A 13,341-nucleotide genomic window follows, 5' to 3' on the forward strand; every position below is an offset into this window, starting at 1 on the left:
TTAATTGAGCTTACTGTGGGACTAGGTCGATTTGTGTAATAATGTCCTATAATATTTATTTATTTATTTAATATTGGACTCCACCATATTATATATTTCCGTTGCATATTGAAATTGAATTCTCTTATACTTACATGTCATATTCCAAAGTATTAAATAATATTCTATCACAATTTTTGATATAATAAAGTGGTAGTAGTATACCTACTTATGAATTCTTTGAATTTAACGATAATTTTTCATTTCTTGATAATAAATTTCCACCTTCACCTGAAATATGTACTTTCATCATAAATGTTTAATAATATTCTCATTAACAAAACTTAAAAGTCTTTAATATACATACATAATAAATGAATTAGTAGAAGCTAAGTGCGGAGTTTAGTTTAAACTTTAGAGACATGTTAATGTTTTGAGGCTAGAAGTATAGAGATAGTGCTTTCCACATATTTAATAACTAAATACAAGAAGTAATCATTGAATTTTTAATAAATTACATAATATCTACTTCGTTATTACCAACGAAACTTATTTCTATAAAACTCGCTGCCCCGGCAGACATTGTTCTGCCCTATTGCTCATTTTCTGTGTTTTCTCTTTCTTCCTTAAGAAGCTTCCTTTTGGCTTAACAAAAACGTATAAAAATAGCCAAATTTGTCGAACCATTCTCGTGTTCTACGCTTATCAACACATTTGGCAACTTTTTTTTATCATATACAAAGATGCTTTTTCAGACTTTTAAGTCATAATATAAGGTCTATCTTAAACATCTCTGTATAATATTCAACCAGTAACTGCAGAGTATATATTTGTCCTGAAGCTTCAACGTATATAATACCCACATTGTCAAGATGAGTTCCATCTTCATATATTAGTATTAAATGCTCAATTAACATTTAGAATATTTGGATCTTAAAAAAGCAAACACACAATATACATTGATCCAAATATTTTTATCCAAAACTTTTTTTCTTTGTTTTACAGAAAAAAACAGTTTTTACTGAACTAAAGCTGCCTATTGTAGGTGAATGTTCTAGCCATTTTACAACCGACGTCAACTTTCTTCGTTCTCGCTATAAATTAGCCAGCATATTGCTAATGTCCGGGGTCGACAATAAAAGATAAGGGCCACGTCTCGTGACGGCGCAGACAATAAAATCGGCTTATCGGTAGGGAGCTGCCGGATAACTAGTATTTAAAATTTTCAACGTTCTATTGTCGTTGACTGTGTTCTTCCATTCATTTGACTGTTATTAACATTTTACTTGGATTGAATAGTTTAATAATTATTATATACTTTTCATCCTGAACTCGCGAATACTGTTTGACGTGACAACGTCTTATAATTCGATAGAGCCGGCTGCACGCACGAAAAAACATGACTCATGCGGTGTTACCTCGCTCTGAGGCGTTCCATGTAAGGCTTGAAGTGCAAGCGAGAGCGGGGAACGAGCGACAAAGAAGCAGAATCGGACGTTGTCACGTTCAACTATCGTCAGACTTTACAGACAATCAATTTTTTTTATCGGTAGTTGGATGTTGCCACTGCTTATACTTGGTATAAAAATGAAAAAAAAAACAATGAATTCATTATAGGTACTCGGTAGGCCGTCGGTCGGTAGATAGGTCCTTACCAGCAAATAGTACCTATACATACGTAGTATATTATTATTAGTCTGTGCCTATACCTAGAGTACTTAGTAACTATAACAAAACGTCAGAGTTTTTATAGATTGTAGTAAACGTAAAACAAATAATATGTACCTAATATATAGGTGAAACTAATTCATAAGTGTATTTGTGTTTTGTGAACACTGAACATACAGCATTACGGTGCTTTGCCGCCACCAAGAAAAAGTGACTCTATTCTAGAGCAGTGTCGATGCAATAATAATCTTCGACACATTAAAAAAATATTTGTTTTAAAATTTAATAGTACGCTTATTTAGGGAATATATTTCAAAATGTCGTTAAGTCAATGTCAGTATATACATTATACAGTTCACCTTAATGAGCTGCGCTTGCTTGAAGTTCTCCATTCTACCAGTGCTTGAGATTTCTAGTTTGTTCTTAAACAATTCGTTAGCGTTGCTCATTTGAAGACGACTCAAACTAGACTAAATTAAATCAAAATTATGAAAAAATAAACTTAAAGCCAAAGGTTAATTAAATACCTATAATAATTAGATAATATGAGATAAAGGTGAATTATTGAGCACTGAATTGATAAGATGTTTGTTGTTTAGTCTTTTCGGATGTCTGGCGATATGGTATGATATGTATCGCGCGATGAAATCGTATGATTTATGTATTGCTGTGGTCATATATGCAGCATATAGTACAATATAGGTTATTGAGAGGAGCGTATATAAGACACTCTTAAACGAAACTCGTCTACCAGTTACACCAATTTGAAAGATATTGAACGCAATGTGTCAAATGTTTGTAATTGTTAATCCCTATGTATCCAAATTTTTGTGTGCACTTGTCTTAGACCAGATACATTAAAAAAAAAACATTTCTATTACTAGGCTATTTATATTAATGTTTTCGTACATTTTACTAATTTCCAAAATAATCATAAATTCATCACAAAAGTAAATAGCGTAGTTTCCTAAAACTTTGACACGCCAATTAGGACTCAGTATAAAGCAAACACGAAGTTATTTCAGTTTCTAGATTGTATTGACTTTTTCATACTACATCAGTTATGCAATGCGCAGTATAACAGAATACGGCGAGTATTATAAACCAGCAATTTCTGAGACTTGTTTGTTCGAGTTTCAGTAAAGTTAAATCAGTTACATTGTCTATTTGAACAGGTAGTAGGAACAGGTAACAGGCCTTTTAATGAAGAAGGTTTTAATAATAATAATAATATATGTAGTACAGAAGAGCTTAAAGTTGTGTAGAATATTAATTGAATTAAATCAATTAGAGCTTTAAAATAAGACGTATTATTAGTTTATGGTACCTATTCTGTTATATTTTATTATGTATATTATCTGTGATATTATTTAACGAAAATATATTTTGAAAAAAAAAAATAGGTAGGTATATAATGTGCTAAGTCTGACTGACTAACTTTTTAATATATTCTATTGTTGATAATTTCACATAAATGTAACGATAATTTAATCTGACATTTTGTTATCTTATCTTATTGATAATTAAGTGGCAGTCCACTTTTTTGTGTAAAATAAATTTGCATGTTGTTTTTATGACTAATACATTTGTAAACATGGTATAATAGATGTCACATGAATATATTATATATATCCCATGTTAACAAGAAAATAAACAAAATTTTATTACTTTTTATATTTTCTAAATAAAAAAGTTAAAGGTTGACTTGTGTACCTACATTATTTAGAAGAAAAATTTGAGGGACTCTACATGGTGAATGTAGACTTGGGACTAGAATCGATGCCTATATGAATGCGGGCAATATTGATTAGAAACTTTCTTTATCTATACGTATTTGCTTAAACTAAGGCTTTTAATGTTTAGTACAACATAATATGAAAAAAAAATGAAAAGAATTCTACAGTGGGAGGTCAAATCTCTAGAAGAAATTTCTTTATTTAGCTAAAATATAATAAATATATTTACTTTTAACACTAACACTTACTTTTTCTGATTATATATATCTACATCAGTATCTATAAAAATATCGGTTGCCTGTAGCGTGACAGACTCTGCGATAATAATATCAAAACAATTTCCAATTCCAACTACAGTTTACCATAATTACGAGCTTTATGTCGTGCACATTACTGAAAACTGGGTCACATATCTTTCGCTCAACAAAATCGTAATATTTTGATACAATACACACGTAAAGTATATTTGGGAGGTATAACAATCGAATCGTTAGTGTAAGTTGCCCCGCCCAGTCGTTGGCGCGGCCCGTTGTCGATAATCAGCAGATTTTTATCGCTTTCATTCAAATGGAAATGGAAAAATGTTTTTCTCCTTTATTGCCTCCGATAGCCCCAATCTGATACTCTTGTTTTGTAATTTAAATCGGTAGCTATCCCTATTGACTTTTAAATCCATTTTTGCGATATTGAGATTTAGTTGGCTCTCTGAATTCTAACAATTTCTTGAAACTCGATAAGTAATCCAATAATAATGGTGCCTATTTCTTCGGATGTTAATCTTTACATTAAAGACTAATGTAAAATTTTTCATTTAATTGAAATTATGATTGTACGCTAAATAATGAGTTATTTGAATATTAATAATTCCACTAAATTCACCCAAATCTACAACAGTTTCAATTGAAAATAGGCACATAATCATCATTCAACACGTTTTATGTTTTAAGAGACATGTAAAAGATATGTAAAATATAAAAAAGGCACACAAAAATCAACTTGTAAATGTAGAGCACATTGGATTCAATCAAAAGCTGTTCAGATCTGAATCTACAAAATAATATGAAGTTCTTGGTAGCCTTAGTCGGAACTCAAAATCTTTTTTACTGCAATAAAAAGGGTTTTATCGATGTTGGGTCAGCAAAGTGTATGTAAATGAGAACTCTGGGGTTTCGGAGATAGAAATAAAGGGGAATAGGCGCCTTGGGCAAGGTAATTCTTAACATTATAGTAACGTATCCACAACAGCTGTAAATCTAAAGATACGATTACTATTAGATTCACGATTTACGTATGCGTCGAATCATAAATTTAGTTTAATGTAACATAAAAAGAAAATATACTGGGAGGATCAGGTATTGTTTCTAGTTATATATTATGAATTCTTAGAAGTTTATACGATATGAGAATCATGTTTAAACAGAGAGGGGTATTTACCGAATGGAATATGTTATGATATTATTTCAACTTTTCCGATGGAAGTAATATTTATTTTATTGTATTTACATAAATATTCGTTTTAGGTAGGTAAAATATAGGTAAATTTGTAAACACTTGTAATGTAGGTAATACACTGTAAATAATATGTATAATGTACATTAAAGTAATATCATCACTACAAATAGCGATGTTGAAACTGATATGAATAGTTTTACAATGTAGGTACAGTAATGCCAGCTACGCTTTGCGACGCGTAATGTTTGCGGTCGGTTATTCATTGTTTTGACAATTGAAAACACATTTCCATTTGACGCTTATACACAAACACTGTTTAAATATATGTATGTACACACCCTTTGAAAACGCTAATTAAAACTGCTTCTGTGTTTCGGCTCGTTAGCGACAAAATCTTCATTTGGGCCCTTGTTTAGGGAGAATTCATGAGGTTCATTTAAACTACAAGCACAAGACCGTATTTACATTATTCAATTGTGTTACGTTTTAAAATTGAGCGTTAACTTCGTTTTTGTCGAAGTTTAATTCTGCTTAAAAAATTGATGAGTTTATTAATAAATGACAGTAGAATTTGCTGAACACGTAAACACAAGTAGATAAACCAGTTTTACAGATATAATAAAACAAGGTCATATCAGATTTCAGTATTTTGGATGTAGATCGTTGCAACGAAAATATAATCTTTGAAAATTTCATGATGCTGTTTGCGGTTATATATCCTCCTTAACTCCCATTTTCTCTGAGGAGGCACTACAAATGTGAGCCATAAATATCCGTAGCCCTCTGTCTTACCCGTTTGTCTGACTCTGAATCACAATTTCATGATAGGTGTATATTAGAACATTGGTTATATAGTTTGTTAATTATCTTAAGCTAACATTTTCAAAAAAACATTTTCAAAAAAATTGAGATACCTACCTACTGTACCTAAATTAAAAATATTAGCTGAAAATATTTCTTTGTATGGTTGTTTCTTTTTTGTAGAAAAAGTGAAATATCAAAAAAAATAATGGTTACCCATGGATACCTTCAGCAACATTATCTATTAGTAACTTATTTTTAAACGGGATTAAAACAAGCGCGTAATATGGGAAGACATGATGGCCGGTTACGGTACATTAGATACGGTTAGGGTAAAAATTAAAAGTGCTGTGACCTCTGTTTTAAACATATATTTAAAAAAAAATGCCTGATAGGATTCTACATATTATGATTCAATTTGTTTATTTAATTACGTTGAAATAATATAATATATCATGTTTCAATGCAAACTCTAGTTAATGTTAAATCTGACTGGCTATAATTTAATATCCAGTCTCTTCCAGGAAATAGAGGATTTACAAGTTTAAATCCACCGTAGCAGAAGTTCGGTAAACTCATAAAATATTATAATGCGTTCTCACTCACACAGTTATTGGAAATTCGTTTTGATTGAAAAGACCTCGGACGCGAGAGAACCTGCACATTTTTGCCTGAACAAATTGGACATTCATATTGCATAGTGGTGTGGCCAGGAGGTATCGATTTGTTGAAGTAACGTGTTTGTAAGCCCTGGGCGTAGCGAGCGCGGCTAGCCAATAATTGCAAAAGCGGATGTTCCCATATTATGTTGCTTTTATTTGCATATTTAGAATTATGTATGTAATTTATTATAATTTATACAAAATCTGAATGATCAGATTATCATATTAAATACAATACACATGTTATATGCAAATTAGTACAGCATTTAACAGCAATTATTTTTATCAATGTTTTTGGGCAGAAATTCTTAGATAACTTTTTATATGTGTAGATTAAAATTTAAATGTGATGTAAATATACTGATCATCGAGGAATTGATTTGATTATGATAATAATTATAATCTTAATACTATTATAAAGGCGAAAGGTTGTATGGATGTTTGTTACTCTTTCACGTAAAAATTACTGAACCGATTACAATGAAATTTAGCACACATATAGAGGGTAACTTGGATTAACAGATAGGATAGGTTTTATCCCGGAAATCCCACGGGAACGGGAACTATGCGGGTTTTCCTTTGAAAACGAGGGCGAAGCCGCGGGCGGAAATCTAGTACAAAAATAAATTCCTTGAGCCGATTATGTCAGTCTCTCACTGACTACTTTTAAAAGTGTTAACGAAATTTAGCACAACGTTCTTTATCCTCTGCAGTTGCGGTACGGCAATATTAATTAAATTATAAAAATAAAACAAGGAGATAAAGGTATTTATTTTTATCGTGTTCGTAACATCGCTCAGTGTTCTAACAGTCCCCGTGTTCGAAGTTAGCCCTGCGGCGCTTTTAACTTTGACACGTCTAGTAATAAAGGAACAATATAAAATAATGACAAACAAATATAAATAACATAGAATAAAACTCATTAAACCAGTTCACGATGTAACAATCGCGTAAATCTCGTACAATACAATTATGGAACACTTGTTCACTTTATTGTTCAACGCTTGTTACATAATTTTATAGAACATTCAGGGAAAATTTGAATGAATAATAATATAATTATTAGAAATTCAAAATTTATTTTGCCGTGAGCTTTGACCATTTGCGACCAAACAATTTCCCAATAAAATATTATTGCATTGAATATTCAATGAGTATTCAACTCATATCACCAGCATGCTGATATTTTTCGGAATTATTAGAAAGTTTACGAAACTACTTAATATGGGCAGGTTTATCCCGAATGTGATGATTTTTTTTGTTAATTACTTCACTTACTATCTTCTTTCGTTCTAGGATGTGCTGGGCTCGTTCATTATACTATCGTAAATCCTAAAGTAGAGCTTTATTAAATGACATATAAGATACTTATATGCTTTGTTTTTTTTTAGGTAATCAACAGTACACAGTGAAAGGCGTGGTAATAGCTGGTAAGTGGATCATATTAAAAATTTAAAACACATATATTTATAGAAATAAATTTAAACTGATTTTCTTGGTTTTAATCCTAATCAGAACTGCAGTCATCAGTCGCTTTAACATTAATTTTCTAAAAAATTGTTTTGAAGGTATTTTTTAACTTTCCACAGAGTATTCTAGAATCAGGGATGAAGTAATTGTTGTAATTATATTATATAAACATAAGGCAGTAAGATACACCTTACCAACATAATATCTGGCCATCCATCATGCAACTCATCAAGGCTCGCGCTCTCGAAAGGGATAAAAGGGTCTCTCAAATATACGCGAGATATTATAATATTAACTTTAGCCGTACCCTTACATTTTCACCTTTATGAATGGAAATATCTTCTGATCTGGGTAAATGTGTTACGTAATTCTAATGTATAAATTTGAGTACTAAATTAGTGTTGTTATGTGGATTATAATTATTATTTTTTTAATCGAAACACACATAAATAGTAGTGATAGTAGTGACACACACACATAGTAGTGATTGCATTGGTCGGTGCATGATTATTCCTATCCTTTCCATCATTAATCCTGTTATTACGCACATCCTTAACTCTTCTATTTCCACGGGCACATTTCCAGCTAATTGGAAAGATGCACACATCTTGCCCCTCCCTAAGACCTTAAATCCTGTATGTCCCTCAGACTTCCGACCCATTGCTATACTGCCTTTCCTGTCTAAAGTCTTGGAAAGGTTAGTGCAGGAGCAGTTAAGTCGCTTCCTTAATTCCCACAATCTCCTTAATCCTTATCAATCTGGATTCCGTCCAGGTCATAGCACGACCACTGCTCTTATTAAAATCACTGATGACATACGCCTGGGTTTCGACAATAAGCAGTTAACAATCCTTACGTTGCTAGACTTTAGCAATGCTTTTAACACCGTCGATCACGAGGTTTTGTTGGCTATGCTACGCTCTATTAACATATCTCCAACGACTATTGATTGGTTTCGTAGTTACTTGCAGGGACGTCGGCAGCGTGTTCTAGTGGAGAACCTAACCTCTTCCTGGAGCAATGTTCATGCCGGGGTTCCGCAAGGTGGCGTGTTGTCTCCTCTCCTTTTCTCAATATTTATCAACTCTATCTCCAATAACATAACTTCTCCTTATCATATGTACGCAGACGATTTCCAACTATATTCGCACGTGTCACTGCCTGAACTTCCTGAAGCGATTTTCCGTACTAATTCTGATCTCGCAGCTATCGTCAATTGGAGCAAGGAACATGGCTTGAAGGTAAATCCCGTAAAAACTAAAATCATTATACTTGGCAGTAAGCCGCTTATGAGCAAAATTAAATGGGATTGCTTGCCAGATGTTGTGGTTGATGGTTCTCGCATTCCTTTCAGCAAAACAGTTAAAAGCCTCGGTTTGTACCTTGACCAGAACTTATCTTGGTCGGAGCACATCATGCAAATTCGCAAGAAAATTTTTGCTGGTGCATCTTCGTTGCGCCGCCTGCGTAACTTCCTACCGATCTCCACCAAAATTGCGTTAGCCCAATCCCTTCTGCTTCCCTTCCTTGACTACGCCGATTCCTCATTCCCTGATCTTTTTGAGTACCAGTTAGACATCCTTGAGAGGCTGCAAAATTTCTGCATTAGATTTATTTTCGGATTGCGTAAATTTGACCATGTCTCGGAATATCGCAAAAAACTTAACTGGCTCCCCATCCGTCTTCGCCGGGACGCCCACATACTTCAGCTTCTGTACTGTGTTCTGTTTGACCCTAAAACACCTCTTTATCTTAAAAATCAGTTTAGTTATCTTAGTGAAAATAGCTCTATCTCTCTTCGCTCTTCCAATCTTCTAACTCTCTCTACACCGGTTCATCGCTCAAATTTCTACGGCTCCTCATTTACTGTTCGTGCTATACATCTTTGGAACGCTCTGCCTGAATCCATCAGGCGGGCGAAAAATATTAGTAGTTTTAAAGCTCTGGTTAAAAACCATTTCTTATCATTATAATATTGTGTTGCTATATTTAATTTTATCTCTTGATATCATATTTTGTATGAGACATCATTTATTATATTATAATATTTTGTGTGTTATTTGGTATATTTAGTATATGTATTTATATATATTTATTATATTCTTATGTTATCTGTATATATTTATTTTTAAATATAATACTTTATATATATATATATATATATATATATATATATATATATATATATATATTATTTTTATTTATTTTTTCTATTATATTTTATAGTTTTTGTATTGTATACAAATTAGTTATTTGTACAATGTATCAATTTAGACATTGAATTTGCGCCATCGCGTACTCGTTCAACATTCCTTACAATCAGGGTTGCCTGGAAGAGATTGCTCTTGAGCAATAAGGCCGCCTTTTCGTGCATATGTGCCCGTGTGTTATTATTGTATAAAATTATAGTCTAAGTTTGTTTGTCCTGGTATGTATGTACAATAAAGCATAAATAAATAAATAAATAAATAAATAAATAAATAAATAGTAAGTATGTACTTACTTGAATGTGATCTAATCGCGGCGTTCGTTTGCAACACTCGGCAAGTGCATTTAATATTCATCAAAATATAATTATAAGCACATGGTGTTTTCTCACTATTTTCAGATTCTAAATCTGGTTTTCGTGGAATGAACCTACCCGTCCCACGGTTTTAGAAATGCCCTATCCTATTTCCAGACATATTCGCATCCGTTCCAATATAAAAGAAATTCGGGCAATTTTCTTAAATCGATTGTCACTTCTTTTTATGGACGTTTAATCTGCGTAATCTAGCCAGCCGAAAGTTGAGCCATTCTTTCTTAATTTATGTTACGTTGCTACGGTGCGACTCGGTTACATATAGCACTGGGCTTCGTTTTATGTCTCTATCGGCCTTTTGTGAGCTTAACCGTAACTTGATCCCGCCACATGTATTAATCTTTCTTAGCTGTGAGATAAAATGTTTGTTTACTATGATAATCATTTTATATGATTATGTAAATGCATGATTAACATAACCTGTTTTGTATATTACAAATAATTGACTGTATTAATTTAGATTTTAGAGAAATAATATTGAAGTGATTTTGATTGTGTATTATCTAATTCTTCGTTAAATTACAACTTAAATGATTACAATGGACCCCTTCATTGGAAGCAGGAAATGTTTACTCCATCAGGGCCAACGATCTGTATATACAAATCTAATTAAGAGTTGTACGTCTTTGCAATTGAGACAGAAAATGAACTTAATATTGTTTCGCACAGAACCTTAAAAAGCTTTGTGACAAATGCGCCAATACAAACATATCTCACGTAAGAATTAGAAAAGAAATAAAGCCCATGACTAAGAAAATTGCTTTTAAGAAATTTATATTAAGAACGTTTCGTTCATCAAATCCCATTAAAACTTTTTCCATTAAACATCTTGCTTTAGTAAAAATGCTTTCATCTAACAGCAAAGTTCAAATGGTATACGATTTCAGCTTAATTGCAAAATAGCTTGATACTTTTAATCGGCTTTCATAATGTTTGAATTAGATACAAGAGCTTTAATCTATTAGTCGAACTTCCTTTTATTCCGTTTTTGTCTGAGCTCAAACAAAATTTTAAGTGATTTAAGGCCTTTATTGAATTATCCTTTATACTGAAACAACATCGTTTGCGAATTCATTAAACATTTCAATATTATCGACTTACAAATATCAAACATTTTTCATTATAAGTTATAATTAAAATTTGGCTTTCTCGGCGGCTATTTTAGAATATTGTATTGAATATTGACCGCCTCCTTGGTACAGTGGTTGGGGCTTGAGCGTAGAACCGAGGGGTCCTGGGTTCGATTCTCGGTGGAGACGAAGAAAAAAAAATGTCTCGGTCTGGCAGGACACAGAAGGCTGATCACCTACTTGTCCCTAAAGAAAATCGATCAGTGAAACAGATGTATGAATAATGCATCTGCCCCTTACCCCACTACGGGGACACGGGACTTCACTTTATTGAATATTCTAATGGGTAACCCTAAAAGACAGACTGCATGTGATACATCAGGCAGGCTCCAAAGATAACAGTTTCCCTTTTGTGAGGTTATAATTAATAAAGAGCTTTATAAATTATGTAAATGCAGGCTGGAACACGTGCCCGAATCATTAAAATTTGACGCCACACCGGCCCTGACACAGGATTTTGTTTCCATAAAGACAAAAACGTGAACACCCGGGAAGAAGAAGTTTTTAAATATAATTTACGTTTTTGCGCTGACTGTACGTCGGATTTGTGAAAATTTATAAAGTCCTCGGTTCAACGTTGTCCTCTTTCCCCTTTTGTAACAAAAACGGAGGGAAGTTTGTAAGGTACTTTGATTTAATATCTTTTCTTATCGGTGGACACATTCAATCCTTTTAAAAATAGTTTGGGAGGGAATTCTCTTTCTCGTTATCGTGTTTACTGTAGGTATGTGTTTATTGTAGGTATGTATCATGTATGAAGTAGGTAAACATGTGAGTCAGGATATTTTCTATGTGGTAAAGTCGGTTAAACAATTTTATTAACCTTTAGAGGATAAAACAAATATATATGTAATTGGATGGAAATAATGTTCCTAGGTAAAATAAATGAGGTACGGATCACAAAAGACCAACTACCGGAAATCCAACAAAAACTGAGACGTTTACAAGAAAGGTCTTAAAGTCACTCGTATATTTGTCTTTGTATTGTTCGCAGTCGAAAGTTGATATTTGTCTTAAGGATTTGTTTAAAGTTAGTTTTGAATGAACTAAGTAAAAATTTCGTTAATTTACTTGAATAAATTAGACGAACAAGGCAAGGTATTATTTAGAACATTTATTCTGAAATGGCAGAAAAATCTGTAATTTATTTGCTATAGGTACACTTAAAGTTAAAAAGTAGTACGGAGTAATAAATATGTAGGTATTACATAAAGGGGTTTCGATTCAATGAATTATAAATTTCAACCTAAGCCTCGAAGCGTGCCCGGGCAATTAAATGGATTGTGATCAATTGTGTATTGGACAGTTTAACATGTAAAAATTACCAGCTAGCTTCATGAAAGTCATATAAATAAGTAATGTATTACTGTATAAATAAATGTTTGAAATGGGTGAACACAATACATACATAACTACGTGAATGTAATAAATAAATAGTAACAATAATAATAATTTTCACGAGCATAATGTATGAATATGAAAGTTCAATACAAAAAGCTATTAACGTAAAAAGTAATAACGTATATAAAATTTTATAGGAAACTTCTTTGCGTCTAGCTGATATCGATCTAAACGACTGCAAAATGAAACATGCATTAACAATATCGGTGAAAAAATTGCGAGCGCGCTATGGCGTTTCCAACTTAATATGAGCGTGTAAAATTTTAAGAGCTTGTTGCTAGTGTAAATTTAACTGCACTTAAGCTTAATGGACGTATTTTTGCAGCGGTTAACAAATTGCATGCTTCCCATCAGCGCGGGTCGCCAGCAACAAACATCGGTCGTGAGAACTCGGTCATGGCCGCCTTTACATTTCTCTGAACACCTCGACATGAAGCTTTTATACATTTTGCAAAGATTTA

General features: G+C 32.6%; 1 protein-coding gene across 1 annotated transcript in view; it reads left to right on the forward strand.

The window, feature by feature from the left end:
* The first annotated feature begins 7,706 nt into the window (after positions 1 to 7,706).
* Fife (regulating synaptic membrane exocytosis protein fife) overlaps positions 7,707 to 13,341 on the forward strand; it is a 100,721-nt gene continuing 95,086 nt past the window's right edge. The window contains exon 1 of the mRNA XM_090108311.1: positions 7,707 to 7,728. The gene's annotated coding sequence lies outside the window, so the exon portion shown is untranslated. The remainder of the gene's footprint in view (positions 7,729 to 13,341) is intronic.

This window comes from Colias eurytheme, chromosome 12 (genome assembly GCF_061535395.1).
Source record: "Colias eurytheme isolate Ceu_HAF_F1 chromosome 12, ilColEury1 Martin Lab GWU primary, whole genome shotgun sequence".
NCBI classification, from domain to species: domain Eukaryota; kingdom Metazoa; phylum Arthropoda; class Insecta; order Lepidoptera; family Pieridae; genus Colias; species Colias eurytheme.